Raw genomic sequence first — 11,633 nt, forward strand, 5'->3', positions numbered from 1 at the left:
GGGAGGGATCCTTGATTATGCTGCCTGCTTTCCCCCGGAGCGGGATGTGTAGATAGAGTCCATGGATGGGAGGCATGTTCATGTGATGGACTGGGCACTATTCACGACTCTCTGAAGTTCCTTGCGGTCCTGGGCTGAGCAGTTGCCATACCAGTCTGTGATGCAGCCCGAGAGGATGCTTTCTATAATGCATCTGTAAAAGTTGGTAAGGGTTAATGTGGACATGCCGAATTTCCTTAGTTTCCTGAGGAAGTATAGGCGCTGTTGTGCTTTCTTGGGTGATAGCGTCGACATGAGTGGACCAGGACAGATTTTGGTGATGTGCACCCCTAGGAATTTGAAACTGCTCACCATCTCTACCTCGTCCACGTTGATGCTGACAGGGGTGTGTACAGTACTTTGCTTCCTGAAGTCAATGACCAGCTCTTTAGTTTTGCTGGCATTGAGGGAGAGATTGTTGTCGTTACACCACTCCACTAGGTTCTCTATCTCCCTCCTGTATTCGGACTCGTCGTTATTCATGATCCGGCCCACTCTGGTCGTATCGTCAGCCAACTTGTAGATGGAGTTGGAACCAAGTTTTGCCAAGCAGTCGTGTGTGTACAGGGAGTAGAGTAGGGGGCTATATACACAGCCTTGCGGGGCACCGGTATTGAGGACTATTGTGGAGGAGGTGTTGGTGTTCATTCTTACTGATTGTGGTCTGTTGGTTAAAAAGTCAAGGATCCAGTTGCAGAGTGGAGAGCCAAGTCCTAGGTTTTGGAGCTTTGATATGAGCTTGGCTGGGATTATGGTGTTGAAGGCGGGGCTGTAGTCAATAAATAGGAGTCTGATGTAGGAGTCCTTGTTTTCGAGATGCTCTAGGGATGAGTGTAGGGCCAGGGAAATGGTGTCTGATGTAGACCGGTTGCGACGGTATGCGAATTGAAGTGGGTCAAGGCGTTCCGGGAGTATGGAGGTGATGCGCTTCATGATCAGCCTCTCGAAGCACTTCATTACAACTGACGTCAGGGCCGCCGGAGGGTAGTCATTGAGGCATGTTGCCTCGTTCTTCTTTGGTACCGGTATGATGGTGGTCTTCTTGAAGCAGTAGGGGACCTCGGAGTGGAGTAGGGATAGGTTAAAGGTGTCTGTGAATACCTCTGCCAGCTGGTATGCGCAGGCTCTGAGTGAACGACCAGGGATCCCGTCCGGGCCAGTCGCCTTCCGTGGGTTCACTTTCCGGAAGGCCGATCTGACTTTGGAAACTGTGATGGTGGGTATGGGTGAATTAAGGGCTGCTGGGGCACTTGGCAGCGGATTGTTGGTTACCTGCTCAAACCGAGCATAGAATGCATTAAGTTCATCGGGAAGGGATGCGCTGCTGCCAGAGATACAGTAAGAAGTCTTACAACACCAGGTTAAAGTCCAATAGGTTTGTTTCAAACACGAGCTTTCGGAGCACAGCTCCTTCCTCAGGTGAATCACAAAACAGAATCATTTAACCTGGTGTTGTAAGACTTCTAACTGTGCTCACCCCATTCCAACGCCGGCATCTCCACATCATGGCCAGAGACACTGCTCGACCCGGCTCGGTTAAGTAGATCTTTGGGCTTTTTTTCTGAGGGATTCTTCTCCAGAGACCGCTGAGATAGGCCCAAAGAAGATTTTAAGACCGATGTGGTTGGATTGTCAACTGAAAAGGGAATCAAAGGTTATCCGGGGTAGGTGAAATGTGAATCTGAGGTCATGTTCGCATCTGTCACAAACTTATTGAATGTTGGAGAAGACATAAAAAACTGGCATAAAAAACGGTTTTTATGAAAGGTGATGGTGAAAGACCAATTTTGTTGTCCTGTCGACAAATGCCACCTGACTCCCTGAGATGGTGCAGTAATTTTGGCGTTTTCCGCAGATGTTAGATTGATTTCCGATGGCAATGACAGTATGCATTAGCTTTTTTCGCGGGGCTCGTTGGTCGAGGGGTAGGATTCTCGCTTTGGGTGTCTTGCTGTCGGAATTTGCAAGAACATATTTAATCACCATCTCAAACATGTCTAAATGTATGACAATGCAACTTACTGCGGATGCTTCAAACGGAAATATAAACAGAAAACAGAAATGCGAGAATCATACCCCTGGACCAACGAGCCCCACGAAATGAGCCGCAGCACACTGTCATTGCCATCGCAAATCAATCTAACATCTGCGGAGAACGCCAAAATACTGCAACAGCTCAGGTAGTGAGGCGGCATTTGTCGACAGGACAACAAAGTTCGTCTTTCACCATCACATTTCATTAAAACCGGGACAGGTTAGAAATCAGAAGGGGGTTCAGTGCAGTTAGATTGCGAATATACAGACCGGACGATGTACCACATGCTCTGGTATCAGCAAAAGCCGGCACAGCCGCCGAGATTGGTCATCATTAACATAGTGACGATGAAGAAAGAGGAGATCTCAGGACGATATCTGGCGGCTGCCAACAAGTCTAAAAAGAATGGCTACCTCAATATAAACGCGCTCAGTGTGGAGGACGGGGCGGTCTATTACTGTGCAATGAGCACAGTGTCACAAAGCAGCTACAACCACGTACGAAAGCCTCAGAGAGTATTTTCAATTCCAGTAAATTTGCGTTCCTGCCCTTGTACCGGAGGATGGTTTGATCTGGATTCAGAAAAATACTCAGGTCTATTTCTCCACAATTGCATTGCCGTCTCTGTCCTTGTATAGGTCAATAGAGGAGCCGTTTCGGATTCGTGAGATTAATCAGCATGTCGCGATGCACAGTAAATTTAAGCTTGGAATATCCACTTCCGAGCAGCAGTAATGAAAGTTCTCAGATGTGGGGATAATAAAATCTTCCAGGACCGTTAACTTAGGTCGACCTTATGCCAATGAGTCTGAGCCCCCAGTAGTCTTCAGTAGAACATCGACTTTCTGATCGAAAATACATCAAATCTATGTTGACGCTTCCTGCTTTCTGTTATGGAGGTTCCCGGATAAGGGACGTGTTTTAACGAAAGTGTGGTGCTGTCCAAGTGAGTTCTGTAAAATCCACGGGCCTGTGTTGATTCCACGTCTCACAAATGTCCATGCCCGCGGGACCATGTGTACGCTCCTTCCAGATATTTTCCGCACTGCCTCAGGGGACCAATATTGCCAGCATTCTCATTCGGTCCCTGGCAATCAGAGGATTGGCCGTCACTGTTGAAATGCACAGAGTTCTGATCCTTTTGTCGTCTCCGTGGCGCAATCGGTTAGCGCGTTCGGCTGTTAACCGAAAGGTTGGTGGTTCGATCCCACCCAGAGACGAATTGTTGTTCCACTCCTGGATGATATGTTTTTAGGGGTGTTTAGGGCAGGGCTAAATCGCTGGCTTTGAAAGCAGACCAAGCAGGCCAGCAGCACGGTTCGATTCCCGTAACAGCCTCCCCGACCAGGCGCCGCAATGTGACGACTGGGGGATTTTCACAGTAACTTCATTTGAAGCCGACTCGTGACAATAAGCGATTTTCCTGTTCTGACAACACGTACCGTGCACCGGCTGCGGCATGGAGTTGCCTCTATCGCTGTAATATCCTTCATGGCGCCGAGCTGGGGAATAGCTCAACGATGCTGTGTCTCCCTCGATAACTCAGGAGATTGTGACACCTCCTCACGGACCTGCTAACAGACGAATGTTGAGCAGGAGTTGGCTATTCATCCCCTTGAGCCTTCTTCAACATTCAATAAGTTTGTGACAGATGCGAACATGACCTCAGATTCACATTTCACCTACCCCGGATAACCTTTGATTACCTTTTCAGTTGAGAATCCAACCACATCGGTCTTTAAATCTTCAATGGGCCTATCTCAGCGGTCTCTGGAGAAGAATCCCTCAGAAAAAAAGCCCAAAGATCTACATAACCGGGCCGGGTCGAGCAGTATCTCTGGCCATGATGTGGAGATGCCGGCGTTGGACTAGGGTGAGCACAGTAAGAAGGGGCAGCAGGGTAGTAGGGGCAGCAGGGTAGCATGGTGGTTAGCATAAATGCTTCACAGCTCCAGGGTCCCAGGTTCGATTCCCGGCTGGGTCACTGTCTGTGTGGAGTCTGCACGTCCTCCCCCTGTGTGCGTGGGTTTCCTCCGGGTGCTCCGGTTTCCTCCCACAGTCCAAAGATGTGCGGGTTAGGTGGATTGGCCATGATAAATTGCCCGTTGTGTCCTAATAAAAGTAAGGTTAAGGGGGGGTTGTTGGGTTACGGGTATAGGGTGGATATGTGGGTTTGAGTAGGGTGATCATGGCTCGGCACAACATTGAGGGCTGAAGGGCCTGTTCTGTGCTGTACTGTTCAATGTTCTAAGTCTTACAACACCAGGTTAAATGATTCTGTTTTGTGATTCACCTGAGGAAGGAGCTGCGCTCCGAAAGCTCGTGTTTGAAACAAACCTGTTGGACTTTAACCTGGTGTTGTAAGACGTCTTACTGTATCTCTGGCAGCAGCGCATCCTTTCCCGATGAACTTAATGCATTCTATGCTCGGTTTGAGCAGGTAACCAACAATCCGCTGTCGAGTGCCCCAGCAGCCCTTAATTCACCCATACCCACCATCACAGTTTCCGAAGTCAGATTATTATTATGTACAATAACCGCCGAGCAACATGAGAATTACTATCAGTTGGGACATGGGAAGCACATGGTGCCAGGTTTAGACTTTAATAGAAATCAATTTTTCGATGGAAAATCCCTGAAGTTTCTGTTGACCCGACATGTTTTATGTTGGATTCCCACACAGATCAGGAACAGACTTCGCCCAATTGAGACGAAGGGGCGCTAAGGGCCAATTCAGCAAGGCCAATCCAGATTTCCTACACATCTTTGAACTGTGGGAGGAAATCGCTTCTCGCCTTTTTGCTAAGGCGAGCGTGAGGTCAGGTGGAATGCGTGGATCTGGTATGTCTCTCTTCTGGGGGCCATGAATTGGATTCAATTTGAATTCGTTTTTGGAGCAGGCGGCCCTGACGTCAATTGTAATGAAGTGCTTTGAGAGGCTGATCATGAAGCGCATCACCTCCATTCTCCCGGAACGCCTTGACCCAACTTATCATTCCTTCCATTGATATGTTTTACCCTCAGCATTCCCCCCCCTCCCCATCCTACTTCAGCAATCTGATCCCTGTTTGTAATTGTTCTCTGACGCACTGCTTACCTTTGTTCTGCCATTAACACATTTTGACCGCTTGATGCGCCATCAGCACCTTTCATAGCCTTGATTAGCCTCATTTACATTCCCTTTTTCTTTCTGCCCGAGACATTTTCGTCATTTCCCACCTATTATTCAGTATTTTCTGTTTTTGTTTCCGTTTGAAGCATCCTCTTCTTCACCTCTCATTGCCTGCCGAAAATTCAGTGCTTGGGCCTTAATGTTCAATTCAGTTTAGTGGCTCATGTGAGACGAAATTTCATAGTCCTGGAACACACGAGATTCAACAATCAGGAAACAGAATTATTTTGTGCCCAATAATTGTGCAAACTTTTCTCACACGAAATCCTAAATGTTCGATGTTTCCAACCGGGAACCTTTCGATTGTGAGGCGAATGTGATAACCACTACACTACAGAAACCGCTGGCAATCAATGGACGTGCGGAATGTACAACCTCACTGTGTTGCTGCAGATTCTGATGGTCTGTCTGAGAGGCCAGGTCCCTTGTTGCAAGCGACAGCTGTTTCTTAAATTAACAGATGTCTCAACATATAAAGCCGTGAGATGTAGAAATTATATCGAAATTAACATAAGTTATATTTTGCTGAATGTCGGTCTTAAATTTGTGCTCTTTGGTCTCGAGGTCTGGTTCTCGTTTAGAGATTTTCAATCAATGCCTATGGGAGTGGTCGTGGGTTTAAATCCAGGACAAGCTGTTTACTCCAGGTCAGAGATTACGAATTGTTTGCGACGCTGACGGCGGGGTTGATTTACATTGGCCCACTCTGAAAAAGATTTCTCAGGACTCGGGATGCTAACGTCGTTTCTCTCCCCACAGATGATGCTCGAGAGAGAGAGACAGTGTCTGAGCTCGAGTGCGTTTGGATAAAATTGATGCTCCAGATCTGTGTTAACCACAGGGACGTGACCCATCTAACCCACAGAGCCAAAGTGGAGAATTGAACTGACTGGGGAGCTGGATCTTAACGCTGACCTCCCGGACCTCGGCGTCGTGAAATGTTCCAAAACAGCTCAACAGACACTCGAGGAACAGCAGCGCATCTTTCCACTGGGCTCAATACAGCTTTCACACTCAGTGTGTGTTCAGTAGTTTCACACTGTAAATGCTGCACCCATTTTGCGTGTCGTTACATCGCAGATTTGGGTTTCAATCTTGTTTCCACTTGACAAATGCCGCCTGAGTCCCTGAGTTGTTGCAGTACTTTCGGCGTTCTCCGCTGATGTTAGATGGACGTTCGATGGCAATGACAGTATGCTTTGCCTGCATCTGCGTGGCTGGTTGGTCTAGGGGTATGATTCTCGCTTTGGGTGTCTTGCTGTCGGAATTTGCGAGGGGTCGGGGGTTCAAATCGGGGGAGCCCTTCGATGGAGTGTTCCCTTGGTCAAGCAACATGATTTCTTTGCGGCGCAAATAAATTTTCTGATTTTGTTTCCGATTGACGCAAGTTGCTTTTATCGTACATTTATACATGTTTGAAATGGTGATTAAATATGTTCATCTGCATCTGTAAACCCAATAGATTCTGTGGTGGTGGAACAAACTGCTAATATCCGAATTGTGGCAAAATAGGCTTTTATTCCCCCCGCGTCTTGAAAATTCAGTATTTCCGACTTTGTTGCAGGAATTTTAATACCTTATGCGAGACCAACTGGGAACTTCTTCGAACGTGCGAGATTGAGAAACAAACGTATTTCGTGCAAAAATTCGTCACACACAATGATAAGCACGGGATGTTTCTGCCCGGTTTCGAACCGCGTACTTTTCGCGTGTTAGGCGAATATGATAACCACTACACTACAGAAACTGCTGGGAGCATCGTAAACAGTTGACGTGTGCAATGTTCAACCTCAATGTGTTGCTGCAGCTTCTATTTTTTTAAGCTGAGAGGCCATTTAACTTATTGCAGGAAGCCGTTTCTTTAAAACTGATGTCTCAACTTATCGAAGCATCACACAGTTTTGGTGTGTAACATACCGTTCATGTAGAAGAAAGGAGGGGTAATTGCAAATCAACTTTGAGCCTGGATTCCCTCAGTGGCTTTTCCTGTTTCTCCATCAGGAACACCGTTTTTTCTTTCTCAAAGCTGGTTCAGTTAAGTCTCTGGCATTTCCTCTAAGCCAGTTACAGGTGGCAGACTCTCCTGTTGCTTGCTATTTGAACTCACTGTCCTGCTCACATGTCCGATCTTGGCCTGCTGCTATGTTCCCATGTAGCTCAGCACAACGCCGAGGAACAGCATCCCATCCTCCGAATCGGCACGGCCTTGCGGATTTTACAGTAGGCTCAACAACTTCGCACCGTGAAATCACTCTTCTCGCTTCACCGCATGTTTATTTCCATCAACTTATTTTCATTGCTTCCTCTCCCATTGTCTCCCCTCCCCATTCCCCTATTGGTACGGGAATCGACCCGTGCTGCTGGCCTGCTTGGTCTGCTTTAAAAGCCAGCGATTTAGCCGAGTGAGCTAAACCAGCCCCAGCTAAAATAATGGCGCTCCCAATGTCGTGTCATTGCCATTCCCGCAATGCCGTGACTCGGATTCGAACCGAGGTTGCTGCGGCCACAACGCAGAGTACTAACCACTATACGATCACGGCGAGCTACTCAAGAGCCACCCAGAGTCTATTAAATTTCGGTACATTATCACTAGTGCATCTGCAATTTCTCTAGCCATCTCTTTTAGCACTCTGGGATGCATTCCATCAGGGCCAGGAGACTTGTCTACCTTTAGCCCCATTAGCTTGCCCATCACTACCTCCTTAGTGATAACAATCCTCTCAAGGTCATAGCCTTGTCATAGCCTCATTTCTATCAGTCGCTGGCATGTTATTTGTGTCTTCCACTGTGAAGACCTGTTCAGTTCCTCAGCCATTTCTTCATTTCCCATTATTAAAACTCCCTTCTCATCCTCTAAAGGACCAATATTTACCTTAGCCACTCTTTTTTGTTTTATATATTTGTAAAAACTTTTACTGTCTGTTTTTATATTCTGAGCAAGTTTACTCTCATACTCTACCTTACTCTTCTTTATAGCTTTTTTAGTAGCTTTCTGTTGCCCCCTAAAGATTTCCCAGTCCTCTAATCTGCCAGCAATCTTTGCCACTTTATATGCTTTTTCCTTCAATTTGATACTCTCCCTTATTTCCTTAGATATCCACGGTCGATTTTCCCTCTTTCTACCGTCCTTCCTTTTTGTTGGTATAAACCTTTGCTGAGCACTGTGAAAAATCGCTTGGAAGGTTCTCCACTGTTCCTCAACTGTTCCACCATAAAGTCTTAGCTCCCAGTCTACCTTAGCTAGTTCTTCTCTCATCCCCTTGTACTCTCCTTTGTTTAAACACAAAACACTAGTATTTGATTTTACTTTCTCACCCTCCATCTGTATTTTAAATTCCACCATATTGTGATCGCTCCTTCCGAGAGGATCCCTAACTATGAGATCATGAACCAATCCTGTCTCATTACACAGGACAAGATCTAGGACCACTTGTTCCCTCGTAGGTTCCATTACATACTGTTCTAGGAAACTATCGCGGATACATTCTATAAACTCCTCCTCATGGTTGCCTTGACCGACCTGGTTAAACCAATCGACATGTAGATTAAAATCCCCCATGATAACTGCTGTACCATTTCTACATGCAGCAGTTATTTCTTTGTTTATTGCCTGCCCCACCATAACGTTACTATTTGGTGGCCAATAGACTACTCCTATCAGTGACTTTTTCGCCTTACTATTCCTGATTTCCACCCAAATGGATATCCTCCATAGCACCGATGTCATCCCATACTATTGCCCGGATGTCTTCCTTAAATAACAGAGCAACACCACCTCCCTTACCATCCACTCTGTCCTTCGAATAGTTTGATACCCTCGGATATTTAACTCCCAGTCGTGAGCATCCTTTAACCATGTTTCAGTAATGGCCACTAAATCATAGTCATTTACGATGATTTGTGCCATCAACTCATTTACTTTATTCCGAATACTACGAGCATTCAGGTAAAGTACACTTATGTTGGTTTTTTTACCTAAGTTTTGAATCTTAACATCTTTGGGGCTCGTTGGTCTAGGGGTATGATTGTCGCTGTTGGAATTTGCGAGAGGTCCCGGGTTCAAATCCCGGACGATGAGGTTTTCCGTTGGTCAAGCTGCATGTTTGGGGCAGCACGGTAGCATGGTGGTTAGCATAAATGTTTCACAGCTCCAGGGTCCCAGGTTCGATTCCCGGCTGGGTCACTGTCTGTGCGGAGTCTGCACATCCTCCCTGTGTGTGCGTGGGTTTCCTCCGGGCGCTCCGGTTTCCTCCCACAGTCCAAAGATGTGCGGGTTAGGTGGATTGGCCATGCTAAATTGCCCGTAGTGTACTAAAAAGTAAGGTTAAGGGGGGTGTTGTTGGGTTGCAGGTATGGGTTGGATACGTGGGTTTGAGTAGGGTGATCATTGCTCGGCACAACATCTAGGGCCGAAGGGCCTGTTCTGTGCAATGCTGTTCTCTGTTATAATTACATCTCCAGTTTTATTCCTTTTGTTATTACTGGGCCTATTCACTGAGCTCCCCTCAGTCACTGTCGCCCTTTTAGATTTTTGACTATGTCTTCTCTGCCTTGCACTTTTCCCCTTACTTCCTTTTGCTTCTGTCCCTGTTTTACTACCTTCCAACTTCCTGCATTGGTTCCCATCCCCCTGCCACATTAGTTTAAACCCTCCCCAACAGCTCTAGAAAACACCCCCCCTAGGACATCGGTTCCAGTCCTGCCCAGGTGCAGACCGTCCGGTTTGTACTGGTCCCACCTCCCCCACAACCGGTCCCAATGCCCCAGGAATTTGAATCCCTCCCTCTTGCATCATCTCTCGAGCCACACATTCATCCTATCTATCCTGACATTCCTACTCACCTTTCGCGTGTTAGACGAATGTGATAACCACTACACGACATAAACTGCTGGGAGTGTTGCAATCAGCGGCCCTGTGCAATGTTGAACCGCAATGTGTTGCTGCAGCTGCTAATGGTTCCGCTGAAATGCCATGTAACTTATTGCAAGAACCCGTTTCTTTAAAACTGATGTCTCAACTTATCAAAGGATCAGATATTGAACTTTGCTGAACTGGAGATCAGTTATGTTTTGCTTGAAGTTAAATTGAGAGGGCAGGACTTTCATAAATAACCAGAGCTGAAACGAGAATTGATGATGCCCTGCTCACTTTGCTCTGCATCGGAAACCAGCTGTCCAACCCACTGAACTAAAGGGGACGCCAAAACTAGGAACTGCGAGCCAGCCAGGAGTCGAACCTGGAATCTGCTAATTCGTAGTCAGATGCGTTATCCATTGCGCCACTGGCCCACAGCAGTTCCAAACTCGTGCTATTCCTCGATGATGAAGATCAGTTACGAGATTGAGGTAATATTCAGCAACAGACTAAACTGGAAGCACCAGATGTTTCTGCCCGGTTCCGAACCGGGGACCATTCGCGTGTAAAGCGAATGCGGTAACCACTACACCACAGAAACAGCTTTGCATGGTTCAGCTTTGCTGAGAGGCCATGTCACTTCTTAAAAGAACATGTCTGTTTCTTTAAAACAGATGTTTAAACTTACAAGCCAGAAGAAGAACTTATATTGAACTGAAGAATTTGTTCAGCAAATCTCTAACGGCGAAATGCTCTCTTCTATTATTAATGCAGCATTCTGAAATCCTACAGAACAAAGCAACCGACTTTACACAATATTTGTTTCGTTATTCAATGCTTGAGTAGAGTTTCAGAATTGACAATTATGTGTTTCTTATATTTGACCTCTTTGTGTTTTGGTGTGTAACATGCTGCAGCCTAAATACCGTTCATGTAGAAGAAAGGAGGGGTAATTGTAAATCAACTTTGAGCCTGGATTCCCACACTGGCTTTTCCTGTTTATCCATCAGGAAGACCGTTTTTTCTATCTCAAAGTTGGTTCAGTTAAGTCTCTGGCATTTCCTCTAAGCCAGTTACAGTATCGTTTGTGTCTGTCCTTTTGAGTACCTCCCAACACACACACATGGAAAACCGAGGAGATGGACCATCCGAGCCTCCCTCGAAAACTCAATGGGGGAACAGGACTTCTACACCACCCCCCCCCCACCCGCTCCCCACTTCGCCGTTCAAAAATGAGCGTAAATATAAAGTTAAAAGTTCTGACTTTGATTGTAAATATAAATGTACAAAAGGGAATGTGAGCACAGAACCTGGTTCACAGTGAAAGTGACGACCTGTTTTACAGATGTTTATGACGTTGCTGTTGCTTTGTTTCTTCTTTTGTATTCTTACCAATGGCTCTGTCTCATGTTGTGCATACATTTTGTTACTAAATGTTAAAAATCCCAATGAAAGTATTTGTGAAAAAGAGTCAATCACATTGCTGTGGATCTGCAGTCTCCTGTAGAACTGTATTTTTTACAATAACAAAC

General features: G+C 46.3%; 3 non-coding genes across 3 annotated transcripts; 1 reads left to right on the forward strand and 2 right to left on the reverse strand.

The window, feature by feature from the left end:
• The first annotated feature begins 3,220 nt into the window (after nucleotides 1-3,220).
• trnan-guu lies at nucleotides 3,221-3,294 on the forward strand. The gene has a single exon. It is a non-coding gene; the product is annotated as a tRNA-Asn (tRNA).
• A 4,420-nt stretch (nucleotides 3,295-7,714) lies between these two features.
• Nucleotides 7,715-7,786, reverse strand: trnah-gug. Its single transcript has one exon. It is a non-coding gene; the product is annotated as a tRNA-His (tRNA).
• Nucleotides 7,787-10,629: 2,843 nt separating this feature from the next.
• trnav-uac lies at nucleotides 10,630-10,702 on the reverse strand. Its single transcript has one exon. It is a non-coding gene; the product is annotated as a tRNA-Val (tRNA).
• Between the last annotated feature and the right edge of the window lie 931 nt (nucleotides 10,703-11,633).

This window comes from Scyliorhinus canicula, unplaced genomic scaffold (assembly GCF_902713615.1).
Source record: "Scyliorhinus canicula unplaced genomic scaffold, sScyCan1.1, whole genome shotgun sequence".
Lineage (NCBI taxonomy): Eukaryota > Metazoa > Chordata > Chondrichthyes > Carcharhiniformes > Scyliorhinidae > Scyliorhinus > Scyliorhinus canicula.